Genomic DNA, 13691 nt, shown 5'->3' with positions numbered 1-13691 from the left:
AATTCATGTATGGAAAGCATTTAGAATATAAATTCTTTATTAATATTTGCTCCTATCATTTTCTTAAATATAGGCATAGAAGGGGAATTGTCTTTTGATCTATGGATCCTTAACATTATCTACATTCCTTTTTTTAAAAAATATTTTATTTATTTATTTGACAGAGAGAGAGAGATCACAAGTAGGCAGAGCAGTAGGCAGAGAGAGAAGAGGAAGCTGTCTCCCTATTAAGCAGAGGACCCAATGCGGGGGTCAATCCCAGGACCCTAAGATCATGACCTGAGCCGAAGGCAGAGGCTTAACCCACTGAGCCACCCAGGCACCCCCATTATCTACATTCCTAAGTAAATGCCTAGTAGAGTCATATATTGATACACTTTGGAAGAATTTACATGCAATGTGAATTGTGGTTCTGTGGAAATTTGGAAATTCAAGGAAATCTATCCCTAAAATTATAGTCTTTTGGTGAGAACCCCTCCCCCCCAATTTTATCCATAGTTTCTTAGCTATCTGGCTCTTTTCTTCTTTTTTAAATTGATTTTGGCCATTTAATATTTTTTCTGGAAATTGTGTATTTCCTCACTATATTAGTTTGCAAAGGCTGTCATAACAAAGTAGTACAAACTGGGTTGCTTAAACAACCAAATTTGTCTCACAGTTCTGATAGGTTAGAAATTTGAATCAGCAGGGCTGGTTCTTTCTGAGGGTCATGAGGGAAGCATCTGTCCCAGGTCTCTCTCCCTGACTTGAAGATGTCTGTCTTCTTCCTGAGTCTCTTCATATCATCTTGCCTCTATGCTTATCTCCTCTTCTTGTGTTGTTTTATTTGTAAGGACACTAGTCATACTGAATTGGGGGCCCATCCTACCCAGCCTTGGCCTCATTTTAACTAATTTCATCTGCAATAACCTATATCCAAATAAGTTCACATTATGACATGCTGGGGAGTTCCGAACATATGATTTTTATGGGGATATAATATAACCCATAAGAATTAGTAATGTCAAATATTTTCTTATTGTGTTTTAAAAAGTATTTTAGTATTAAAAAGTCTTCCTTATTTTTATCTGATTTCTAATTTATTTAATACATTTGTAGTCATTTTCTCATAGAGTATTTCAAAAGTATGCATAAATAGGGAGAATAGTATAAGGAACTGCCATGTAACTATCACCCACTATCAACAATTACCAACTCATGACCAATCTTTTTTTAAAGATTCTTTTTATTTGAGTGTAGTTGAAACAAAATGTTACTTTACAGCATAGTGATTCCACAACTTTGTACATTATGCTATCCTTACCACAAGTATAGCTGTCATATGTCACCTTATAATCCTGTTACAATTATCATTGGCTATATTCCTTAAGCTGTACCTTTGGTTCCTGTGACTTAGCAACTCATGGCCAATCATCTTATATTTACACTTCTGCCCTCTCCAGTCATATGCATTTTTGAAGTAAATCCCAGGTATTATATTATCTGATAATAGTTTTACATTTCTAAAAACATAAAAACTTTAAAAACATAGCCACAATAGTAATATACTTAAAAATAAACAATAAGTGCGCCTGGGTGGCTCAGTGGTTAAGCCGCTGCCTTCGGCTCAGGTCATGATCTCAGGGTCCTGGGATCGAGTCCCGCATCGGGCTCTCTGCTCAGCAGGGAGCCTGCTTCCTCCTCTCTCTCTCTCTCTCTGCCTGCCTCTCTGCCTACTTGTGATTTCTCTCTGTCAAATAAATAAATAAATAAAATCTTTAATAAATAAATAAATAAACAATAATTTCTAAATATCATCAACCATGTAGTCAAATAAAATTTCATCAAATGCTGGGGGAAAATGCCCGGCCCCTGCCACTTTCCTCCATCCTTCCTTCACTTCCTTCCTTTCTATAGTTCAGAAGTCAGCAAACTTTTTTAACGTAAAGGACCAGAAAATAAACATTTCCGGGTTTGTTGGCCACATACAATTTTCATTGTATATATTATTTTATTTACTGTTATAAACATTTAAAAATGTAAAAGCCTTTTTAAGCTTGTAGACTGTAAAAACAGGTCACAGGCTGGATTTGACCTACAACCTACAGTTTGCAGACTTCTATATAGTTTGCTGTTTGAACTGGCATTAAGATCTATGTTGTATTGGTTTGAGATTACATATGCATGAGATTTATTAGAGTAAATGCCAGTGAGAGAAAATAGGAAAGAAACCAGGACTGTCTCAGAGTACCACCAGATTGCAATGCAGTTCTGACTGTTGAGGGAAAGAGAAGTGGGGAAGATTGGGTAGAAGAGTCCTCTGGGACCTCAATTATTCTAATATTGTTTCACTTTATGATATCCCTGAACTCTTGAATCCACCCCTTCATGAACCAGTAGTTATTTATCTTTTCTTACCATCCTTATTTTCCATCATATTGTCTTCTATATAACTGACATTTCTTCCTCGTTTATCCTAGCAGTTAGAGCCTCTATTTATTATTGAATCTCAGAAATAACATTTTTTATTTCAACCTGATTTAGGTTTTAGTTCTTTTATTTCTCCAGTAAGGGATTCTTTAGTGTCTCCTATGGTTTTTTCAAGCCCAAAGAGTATCTTTACAATTGTTGTTTTGAATTCTAGTTCTGACATTTTACTTACATCCATATTCATTAGATTCCTGGCTGTGAGTTCTGCTTCTTGTTCTCTTTTTGGGGTGAGTTCTTCCATTTTGTCATTATGTCCAGAAAAGAATAAAAAACAAAGGGAGGGAAAATACAAATAGAGCAGCAATGATACCAGAAAAATGTATACTACATAAATCAGAAGAGAACAGAAACCAAAAAGAAAAAAGAAAAAAAACTGAGAATAAAATCAAGCAAGAAATAGAACATAACAGAACAATAAACTGGATCCTGAGTATTTTGGTCTGTTTGTTAGGAGAAACTAGATCCCAAAATAGGCAAGAAAGAAAACCTCAAAAATGTTTAAGTGTAAAATGAAGTTTAAAATGAAACTTGAAAGTGTAAAAGCGTAAAAATGAAATTTAAAAAAAGATATAAAAATAATTGATAAGATAATAAAATAATTGAAAAAGAAAATAAAATATAAAACTGAAGTACTAAAAAATAATAACTATACTGGAAAAATACACACTACACAAATCAGAAGAGAACAGAAACCAATAATATAAGAAAAGGGAAAAAAATGGGAATAAAATCCGACAAGAAGTTGAACAGAACAGAAAAATAATCTAGATCCAGAGTGTATTTTGGTCTGTTTGTTAGAAGAAACCAGATATTAAAAATAGGCAAGAAAGAAAACTATATATATATAGATATATATATATGTATATGCCTATTTTGGGATCTTGCCTATACTTGACTATATTTGGGACACACACACACACACACACACACACACACAAATGTAGTTGAATACAATGAAATGAAGCCAAAAATGAAATATATATATATATATATATTTATAAACTGTAAGTGTAAAAATGAAAATTTAAAAAGACAAAAATAATTGAAAAGACAAGAAAATAATTGGACTCCACTGGCAGCCCCTGCCAGGATTGTGCTGCACTTACCACCAATACCACTTACTTACAGCCACCACTTCACCACTACCCTTTGGAATGGCCAGTAGGGGACCTGCTTACAGCCTGAGCTGGGAGGTAGAGCAGAAGATTGAGAAACAGTAGGATGCAGACCTGGAGCAGATCCTGATCCAGTGAATCACCACCCAGTGCCACAAGGATGTGGGCTGGCTCTAGCCTGGGTGGGAGAACTTCAGAACAGGCTTAAGGATGGCATGGTTCTGTGTGAGCTCATCAACAGGCTGTACCTCAAGGAACAGGCCCCAGGGAAAAATATCCAGGCCTCCACTAGAGCCTTCAAGGTGCTGGAGCAGATTATCTCAGTTCCTGCAGGCAGCCAAGCACTGTGGCATCAACACCATTGACATCTTTCAGACTGCAGACATCTGGGAAGAAAAGAACATAGCCTATATGCAGTGGATGCTGATGAACCTGGGTGGACTGGTGGTAGCCCAGGGTAACGGGCTTTTCTCTGGGGATCCCAACTGCTTTCCTAAGAAGTCCAAGGAGAACCTTGGAACTTCTCAGACAACCAGCTGCAAGAGGGCAAGATTGTCATTGGGTTGCAGATGGGCAGCAACTGCTGGGCATCCCAGGCCAGGATGCCCTGCCAGATCCTCTGATTCTATCCCAGCCCTGTTCCTGCCCTTCCATGAATGGTATATATATGTTTTAGCAGTGACATTCCCTGAGAGCTCCTGGGACTTTCAGACTCCCTTCTGCCAGAGTGGGGGTCTGGCCTGGACTGCCTCCTCTGGGGGTGCCCAATGGCAGGTTCTCTCCCTGTGCTTATTAATACATTCCCGTCTTTAACCCCCCCCCAAAAGACAAGAAAATAATTGAAAAGTGTAAAAATATAAAACCGAAGGACTAAAGAATAACTATACCAGAAAAATATACATTGCACAATCAGAAGAGAACAGAAACCAAGCAGAAAAGGGAAAAAAGGGAATAAAGTGGAAATAAAATCAGACAAGAAGTTGATCAGAACAGAACAATAAACTAGACCCTGGTGTATTTTGGCGTGTTTGTTAGAAAAAAACTAGATCCTGAAATTGGTCAGAAAGGGAAAATAAAATAAGATAAAATAAAATATATTTGAATACAATGAACGGAAGCCAAAAATGAAAAAAATATAAACGGCAAGTGAAAAAATGAAAATTAAAAAATAATTGATAAAGTAAAATAGCTGCAAAGGATAATAAAATATTAAAAAGGATTAAAGAAAAGTAAGAAAAAACCCCGAATGCTGTATACTTCTTTCCCCCAAAGCTGGAGCTTTACAGTTTTGTATGATTGGTAAACTTGGTATTTGCCAGAAGTTCCCGCTGGTCTTCTAGGGGAGGGGCCTGTTTCACTGATTCTCAGGGGTCTTGCCTGGGAGGAATTGCACCGCTCTTGCCAGGGGGCTTAAAATGGCGGCGCTCCGATCTCTACCCCAGGAGCTTATTTTGAATCCCCCACTCTTCAGTGAGCCCTCACAGAAAAGCAGTCAATCACTCTTGTCTCTCTAGTTTCGGACTGAACTCTGTGTTCATCCAGTCTGTGCCTGAGCATTTTTACCTCAAGCACAAGAGCCGCTCATGAGTCTCCAAACTGTAAACAGACTCTTGTGGAGTGTACCGGGGCTGCTCTGCTCCTCTCAGGGTAGGGAAGGGGGCCTCACTGCAGTTCTGATTTTTGCTGGACCCCTGCTCAGAGAACTTTCCCCTTACCATGCAGGGGTTCCTGGTTTATGGCAACACCAAGGAGAAAGCTGTTGCAACCAGCTTTCCTGCTCCAATGCCTGGAACTCTGCCATACTCAGAACGAGGGTGCCCCTTGTTTTTTTTGTGACCCCAGGGATCCTGAGACCATGCTGTCCCACCTGGGATTCTGCCTGCTGGAAACCTCCTGAGCACCATGCAGGTAAACTTATAGAAGTTCCAACTTTGCACTCTGCTGTTTGTAACATTTTCAGTAGCCGGCTTGTGGAGGCTCTCTACTCCTGTGTTTTATCTCCCAATGTATCACCTCAGATTCACATCTCTGCATCTCCTATCTTGCAAAAAGTCTTTGCTTTTCTATTTGTAAAGTTCTTTTCTCAGATCTCTGGTTTATTTCCCAGGTTTTCAGAATGATTTAATAATTATTTAGATGATTTCCAGGGATCGGACAAAACTGGGATCCCCTACTCCTCCATCAACTTCTCCTATCTTTTGCCAGTGGGAGCTTGTTCAAGTTGGTTAGTAGGTCATTTTTGGAAACAATTTTTAAATCAAACTTATTAGATATTATTTATATGTAAGATTAAGCTCACATTTTACTTATTCAGTTTAATGAACTTGGACAGTTGTAAAAATCCATGTGACAACTACCCCAGGCAAGATGTAGTACATTCCTTTTTTATTTTACACTCATATACTATCCCAGGCAAGGTGTAGTACATTCCTTTCTGTATTTTACACTCATATACATGTTTTCTTTTACTTATTTATTTATTCTTAAACTTAAAATGTTATATTAGTTTCAGGTGTACAATATAATAATTCAACAATTCTATACATTACTTAGTGCCTATCACAATAAATGTACTCATTTTATCTATTTCAACCATCCCCAGCCTACCTCTGGTAACCACCAGTTTTTCACTGTATTTGAGTCTGGCTTTTTTGGGGAGAGGGGCCCTCTTCTTTTCATTTGTTCATTTGTTTTGTTTCTTAAGTTCCATATATGAGTGAAATCATACGGTACTTGTCTTTCTCTGACTGACTTATTTCACTTAACACTCTCTAGATACATCCTATACTTTCTAGATACATCCATGTTGTTACGAATGGCAAAATTTCATTACTTTTTATAGCTGGGTAATATTCCAGTGTGTGTGTGTGTGTGTGTGTGTGTGTGTGTGTATTTCTGCTTTATTCATTCATCTTTGGATGGACATATGGATTGCTTCCATATTTTGGCTATTGTAAATAATGCTGCAATAAACATAGGGGTGTACATATCTAGTCAAATTAATGTTTTTGTATTCATTGGGTAAATACTAGTAGGACATCTGGATCATATGGTAATTTTATTTTTAAATTTTTGAGGAACCTCTAATTTTTTCCTCAGTAACTGTACAAGTTTGCATTCCCACCAGCAGTTTATAAGGGTTCCTTTTTCTCCATATCTTTGCAACACATGTTGTTCCTTGTGTTTCTGATGTTAGCCATTCTGCCAGGTGTGAGGTGGTATCTCATTGTGGTTTTGGTGTGCATTTCTCTGATGATGAGTGATGTTGAGCGTCTTTTCATGTGCCTGTTGACCATCTGTCTTTTTTGGAGAAATGTCTGTTCATGTCTTCTGCCCATTTTAATTGGATCATTTGTATATTACTTATATATTTTGGATATTAATCCCTTACTGGATATATCATTTGCAAATATCTTCTCCCATTCAGGAGCTTGTCTTTCTGTTCAGTTGATATTTTCCTTTGCTGGGCAGAAGCTTTTAGTTTTGATGTAGTCCCAATAGTTTATTTTTGCTTTTATTTCCTTTGCCTGAGGAAACTATCTAGAAAAATGGTGCTATGGCCCGTGTCAGAGAAATTACTGTCTGTGCTCTCTTCTGGGGTTTTTATAGTTTCAGATCTCACATTTTGGATTATTTTTGTGTTTGGTGTATGAAAGTGGTCCAGTTTCATTCTTTTGCATATAATTGTCCAGTTTTCCCAACACCATTTGTTGAAGACACCATTTTTTTTCCATTGCGTATTCCTGCCTCCTTTGTCATAGGTTAACTGACTATTTAATATGAGTATATTTATGGGCTCTCTCTTGTGCTCTATTGATTTACGTGTCTACTTTTGTGCCAGTTCCACAGTGTTTTGATTACAGCAGCTTTGCAGTATATCCTGAAATCTGGGATTGTGATACCTCGTTTTGTTGTTCTTTTTCGAGATTGCTCTTGTTGTTTTGGTCTTCTTTGTTTACACAGAAATTTGGGATTATTTGTTGTAGTTTTATAAAAAATGCTATTGGTATTTTGATAGGGCTTGCATTAAATCAAGATATAACACATTTCTATCATCCTAGAAAACTTCCTTCTGCTCCTTTGGAATTAGTCGGCTCTTCCCTCAACCTCAAACAAGTACTAACCTGATTTTTAACACTATAGATTCATTTTTTTAGTACTAAAAATTCATATAAGTGGAATTTTACTATACGTACTTCCTTATGTCTATCTTCTTTCACTTGTTATAAAGTTTTAAGATTCATCCATATTATATGTAGGTAAATTTTTTTTTTAATTGCTAAGCAATATTGCCTTGGATGAATATATCCAGATTGCCTTCATAGTCAATTGGTGTTCCATAATCAGACACTCCCTACCAGATCCTAGTAGTACACCAGACGGTGTTTTTCAAAAAGTCTATAATTCTCTATTTCATATAGCACTGTTGCTCTAGGAACCACATAATCTGAAGTATGAGTCTCCCATTAGGTCTAGTCATAAACTTCACATCATGTCTTTTTCACCAATGATGCTTTGAATTCCACAGAGTCTGTAAGGAGGCATCACAGCATAAAGATTTATTTAAACTAAATTTATTTTGGGATAATTCATAGTAAGAAATAATACAGAGATTCTGTGCACATTTTACAGTTCCTCTCAATGATATTTCTTTTTTTTTTTTTAAGATTATGTTAATTTTTGAGAGACAGAGAGAGAGAGCTGGGGAAGGAGCAGAGAGAGAGAGACAAGCTCGATATAGGGCTCAATCTTGGGACCCTGAAATCATGACCTAACCCAAAACCAAGAGTTGGATACTCAGCTAACTGAGCCAACCAGGTGCCCCTCAATGGTAACTTCTTGCAAAATTATAGTAAATATACAGGGTATTATCATTCATTTTGTCAAGATAAAAACGTTTTTATCATCACAAAGGTCTCTCATGTTGCCATCCTACAGTCACATCCACTTCTCTCCCACCCCCCATCTGGTCCTTAAGTCTGGGCAACCACTAATCTATTCTCCATTTTTAAGATTTTGTCATTTCAATAGAGATGTGTGAGTGGAAATATATAGTATGAAACCATTTGGTATTAGCTTTTTTTCACTTTCTTTAATTCCCTGGAGATTTATTCAGATTGTTATATGTATCACTGGTTTGTTCTTTTTTTTAATTGCTGAATAGTAGTCCATGGTGTGGATATACCACAGTTTGTTTAAGTGTGTTGAAGGATATCTGGATTGTTTCCAGATTTTGCACATTATGAATAAAGCTGCTATGAGCATTCATATAGATTTTTTTTTGTGAGCATAAGCTTTCATTTCTTTGTGGCAAATGCTCAAGCACAATTGAAGAGTAGTATGGCAGTTGTGTTTAGATTTTTGAGAAACTGCCAAAATATTCCCAGAGTGGTTGTATCATTTTATATTCCAGTTTCTCCACATCCTTGTCAGTATATGATGTTGTCACTATTTTTAATTTAGCGACTCTGATAGGTGTACAGTGATTTTTCATTTTGTTTTAAATTTTCATTTCCATAATGACTAAGGATGTTGAACATCTTCTATGTGCTTATTTGCCATCTGTTTCCTTTCTGTGAAATATCTGATCATTCATTTCTTGGCATGAAGACTATTGTTGTAATAGTTTTTGTAATGTTTAAGTATTCCCTTTCCCCAGTGTATAGTCACCCAATTAAATGGCTGTAGTTTCCCCATTAGGAAAAGACTGGAATATTTATGACCATTTATACTTGTCATGGTGTTCCAGGGTTCTCTCTGCTCTGGACTTCCAAAAACTAACAAGAGGCCATGACTCTTTGCTAGGGCAACTATTCTCAGAATTCTGGTTATCTTTAAAATCTTTTAATTTTCCAGATTGTGTAATATCCTTACCTCCTGTTCATCTCACTTGCCTTTAGGAAAGCTGTTTATTAAACGCTTCTATAAGTCTCTGCTTATCAAGCGTCCCTAGTTTTTTCTCTGACCTCACCACCCATAATTATTGCATCCATCCAGCTTCTGTCCCTGCTTGGACTCTATTGTTTTGAGAGCCTAGCATAACTATTGCTATTATTTGACCCTGTTCTCTAATGTCATCCTCTATTTATTAGCCCTAACCTACAGAGGAGAACTGTGCTAAACTTTAAAATATTGCTGATGACCTTCTCATTAACATATTTCTTATAATTTGGGTAAGTATTGTGGGTTTTCTGGCCCTATATGTTATATTCACTCTAGCAAACCCACTTATATTGGCTTTTAAATAACCTTTTCCCACTATCTGATATAGTAATTCAGGCATTTCTACCTCACTTGGTATAAACCATTACATTTTGCATGTTTCTGGGAGCTACCCTAATAAGATGTTTATGTCTCTTTAAGCCTTTGACAGAGAATTATATTCCATATCTTGGGAGAGGATATATTGATAGTTTCCTCCTATCCAACTTTATGTTCTGGCACTCTTGATTACACTCCCTTAGGATCTAGTCCCACTGGTTCCTCCTGGCACATAATGGCTACATCTGGTAGCTCTTTTGGGGTACAGTTCCTTTCCACCCCATGCCCAGAGTTTTTCAGTCAGGACAGATTTCCAGGGATGTTTTGTGGGGAAGAGTCCTCTGCATTTTTTTTTTTTTTTTTTTAAAGCAAGAGAGACTGTTACCCTGTTTTAGAGAGACGTGAGCCATTTCTATAGGCTCAGCAAGTCTAGAAGACTTTGAGAATTTTCAGGGCAACCACTAGATATAACCATTCCATATGTCAGGGTCTTATTTTTCTCTTCACTATGTTTCTGACCTAGGCATAGCACTTCTGCCTTAGTTGGGAGTTAAACAGTTTTAATTTGGTGAATCTGAGGCTTGTGTTCTGAGCTGGGTCCTCAGTTTTCTCTGCCCTCTGGCTTCAAGAGACAATAGTCTCCAGTCTGTTGGTCTTTCACCCTTAGCTTTTACTTGCTGATTAATCACCTTGGCTATATATCATCTTATTCAGAATGATCAAGTTTATGAAAAACCACTAAGCTGGGGACGCCTGGGTGGCTCAGTTGGTTGAGCGGCTGCCTTCGGCTTAGGTCATGATCCTGGCGTCCAGGGATCGAGTCCCACATCAGGCTCCTTTCTTGGCGGGAAGCCTGCTTCTCGCTCTGCCTCTGCCTGCCACTTTGTCTGCCTGTGCTCGCTCGCTCTCTCTCTGACAAATAAATAAATAAAATCTTGAAAAAAAAATACAAACCACTCAATTGTACTGTTCTTATAGTTGTGGTGTCCCCCATATTTCTTAAATAGTTTATATGCTACACCAGCCAGTGCACTCCCATCCTTCATTATGGCACCCCAGTACCACACTAGTAACAGTTTTAACATTTGCATTGCCATGTTGTGCCAGTGGTACTATATTCCAGTCACAGTTTGCCATGCGATGGGGAGTGATCCAGCTTCAAATTCCCATCCAAATTTGGCTGTCTTGAACGACTCCCGGTTCTAAGCTCACAGGGAAGCAGAATCTGTGATAGAGATTAGTATGCAGGTGGTTTATTATAAGTTTGGAGAGGAAAGGAAAGAAGTAGAACTTTGCAAAGGAAGAAGATTAACTGGATCCAGTTTCAACTGAAGCCTTAGCTGAACTTCAGGTTATGTAAAGATGGATTGACCATTCAGAAATGCTCTGCAAGGAAGACAGATCTTTCTGTGTTCAGCTTCACTTGGAAAAGAAATATCTCCTTTTCTTTAGTTGTCTGATAGGACTGATAGCTGAGAGCTATCTGCCAGACCCTCTCTTAGCAGTTTGTTTAAGAATATATGCAGGGACGCCTGGGTGGCTCAGTGGGTTCAGCTTCTGCCTTGGGCTTAGGTCTTGATCCCAGGGTCCTGGGATCAAGCCCCGCATCGGGCTCTCTGCTCAGCACGGACTCTGCTTCCTCCTCTCTCTCTGCCTGCTTCTCTGCCTACTTGTGATCTCTGTCTGTCAAATAAATAAATAAAATCTTAAAAAAAATAAAAAGAATATATACAGAATATCATCCCATACTAGTATATATAGATATTTCTCATTCCATTTTAAAGTTGCATAGTACCCCAATATGTGCATACATCAGAGTTTATTCAATGCATCTTTTTTTTTTTTAAGATTTTATTTATTTATTAGACAGAGAGAGACACAGCGAGAGAGAGAACACAAGCAGGGGGAGTGGGAGAGGGAGAAGCAGGCTTCCTGGAGCAGGGAGCCCAATGCAGGGCTCGATCTCAGGACCCCAGGATCATGACCTGAGTCAAAGGCAGACCGTTAATGACTGAGCGACCCAGGTGCTCCTCAATGCATTTTTAAAAAAGATTTTATTTATTTATTTGAGAGAGGGAGACCACAAGCCAAGGACAGGGGATAGAGGGAGAGGGAGAAACAGGTTCTCCAGTGAGCAGGGAACCCGATGGGGGGCTCAATCCCAGGACCCTGAGATTATGACCAGAGCCCAAGACAGATGCTTAACTGAGTGAGCCACCCAGGTGCCACAATCCATTCCCTTTTGATATGTATATATATTTTCATATATTATATATATACATATATATGTTTCCGTCTTCAAGTATTAAACAGTACTACTATAAATAGCTTTATTTTTACATCTTTTTTTATTTTTGTCAGTGTAACTTTGAGATAGACGCATAGAAGTGAGACTCCTGCTTCAAAAGGTAAATATATATGCAATATTGCTGAATATATCCAATATCCCTTTCATAAGAATTTTACCATTTTGCAGCACCAATAATAAGTAATGAGAGTGCCATTTATTCACAATCTCATCAATAGACGGTGTTGTTAAACTTTTGATTTTCCAATCTGATATGTGAGAAATGACATCTCAATGTAGTTTTAATTTACATTTCTCTTATTTTGAATGATTCTCAGCATCTTTTCATATGGGTAAGAGTCATTTACATTTTTAACTGTCTCTTCATCTTTCTAACTCATTTTTCTGTGGGGTTGATGGTTTTTTTGTGTGTCTATTTTTGTCATTTAGAAGTACTGTATACACTGTAGTGAGTAACCCTTTTTAACTTAAATTACAAATTCATTTTTGCAATTTTCCATCTGTCTTTCTATTTTGCCCATATATTTTGTGATGTAAAGTTTTATTTTATTTTTATGTAATCAAATGTATCCATCTTTTTTCCATACTGCTTCTAAATTATGGTTGGAAAACATTTCTTCATTTCCAGCATATAGAGTAATTTACACATGATTTTTTAGGAGTCCTGCTCCAGGCCAAAAACTTATGTGTGATTATTTAGGTCCAAATTAAGGCAGGTATAGTCTTTACCCAGAAATCTGCCTTCCTCACACCGGACTTGGTGCACAGTCTGGAGGAAGGTACAGTTAAGGACTCAGTACTCCCACACCTACAATGCTCTTGGATTGCAGATATAGAAATATCTGCATCTATAGCCCTAATGCCTCCATTTAGAGACCTGCTTGGTTGTGGGGAAGGGCCTATCCAAGGTACCTCTTTCATGGATACCGCCTTATCCAGGCACCTTGAAAATGCTTTTCTCCACTTTAACTCAAGATTCAGTTTTGTTCAACTTCAAGCCCTTCCTCAAGTCTCTCCTTGGCCCCCTTCCCCCAAGGTCCATACAAAGCTGGAGATTTCCTTCCATCTGCTTGCATCTGACCCTCACCCTGCAACTGTTAGGGGAAAAAAATAAAGCACTGGGAAGGCCAGTAGTTTTTTCCTACTTTGCCTCTTACTTACGATATCTCAGTGAGTGAATAAAGGCTTGATTGTTTCTTTCATTTTGACTTGTCCTAATTTACCACCTCGACACGTGGCAGCTCAACAATCTCCAGCTCATCTGTTGACAATTTTAAATACTTACATTAATTCAATTATTGCACTCCTATCTCTGATAACATTTGTAATTTTTAGTGTGAGGAATGGATCCAATCATTCTCTATAAAGCTATTATGTCACGCCATCATCATTTCTTTCAAAGAACAAGCCCCCCCCGTTTTGAAGTATCACCTCTAAACTAATTATTTATTGTTGCTTAAACCGTCTGCCTGGAAGTGAAACCTATCACTTCCAATCACAATTTACAGGCTAAAGCAAATTCCATAGTGAAGCCTGAG

The 13691-nt window shown here is 37.7% G+C and overlaps 1 pseudogene; it reads left to right on the top strand.

The window, feature by feature from the left end:
• Positions 1 to 3520: 3520 nt before the first annotated feature.
• On the top strand, positions 3521 to 4207 carry LOC116568775 (annotated as a pseudogene).
• Positions 4208 to 13691: the final 9484 nt, after the last annotated feature.

Source organism: Mustela erminea, chromosome 11 (genome assembly GCF_009829155.1).
Source record: "Mustela erminea isolate mMusErm1 chromosome 11, mMusErm1.Pri, whole genome shotgun sequence".
NCBI lineage: Eukaryota > Metazoa > Chordata > Mammalia > Carnivora > Mustelidae > Mustela > Mustela erminea.
This window is presented reverse-complemented; position numbering and strand designations above follow the sequence as displayed.